Raw genomic sequence first — 815 nt, forward strand, 5'->3', positions numbered from 1 at the left:
TAAAAGACGGCACAGCCGGGGCAGGTGCGGTCGCCCGTCAATCCGACGATCCCCACTACCCATCCGACCCCTAACATGTGTGCCGTTCTGGCCCCGGAAGGAATTTTCGACATTTGAAAAAAAAAAAAAAAAAAAAAAATTTCATCGGGCTTACCCGCGGCTGAGAAGGTACGTGGTCGACCTGATAGCGGTGCTACCGCATGCGATGGGAATTTTTTTTTTTTTTTTTTTTTTTTTTTTTTTCATCGGGCTTACCCGCGGCTGAGAAGGGACGTGGTCGACCTCGATAGCGGGGCTACCGCATGCGATGGGAAAAAAAAAAAAAAAAAAAAAAAAAAAAATTTTCATCGGGCTTACCCGCGGCTGAGAAGGGACGTGGTCGTCCTCGATAGCGGGGCTACCGCATGCGATGGGAAAATTTTTTTTTTTTTTTTTTTTTTCATCGGGCTTACCCGCGGCTGAGAAGGGACGTGGTCGACCTCGATAGCGGGGCTACCGCATGCGATGGGGAAAAAAAAAAAAAAAAAAAAAAAAAAAATTTCATCGGGCTTACCCGCGGCTGAGAAGATACGTGGTCGTCCTCGATAGCGGGGCTACCGCATGCGATGGGAATTTTTTTTTTTTTTTTTTTTTTTTTCATCGGGCTTACCCGCGGCTGAGAAGGGACGTGGTCGACCTCGATAGCGGGGCTACCGCATGCGATGGGGAAAAAAAAAAAAAAAAAAAAAAAAAAATTTTCATCGGGCTTACCCGCGGCTGTGAAGGGACGTGGTCGTCCTCGATAGCGGGGCTACCGCATGCGATGGGAAAATTTT

This window comes from Mytilus trossulus, unplaced genomic scaffold (assembly GCF_036588685.1).
Source record: "Mytilus trossulus isolate FHL-02 unplaced genomic scaffold, PNRI_Mtr1.1.1.hap1 h1tg000496l__unscaffolded, whole genome shotgun sequence".
Classification (NCBI taxonomy): Eukaryota; Metazoa; Mollusca; class Bivalvia; order Mytilida; family Mytilidae; genus Mytilus; species Mytilus trossulus.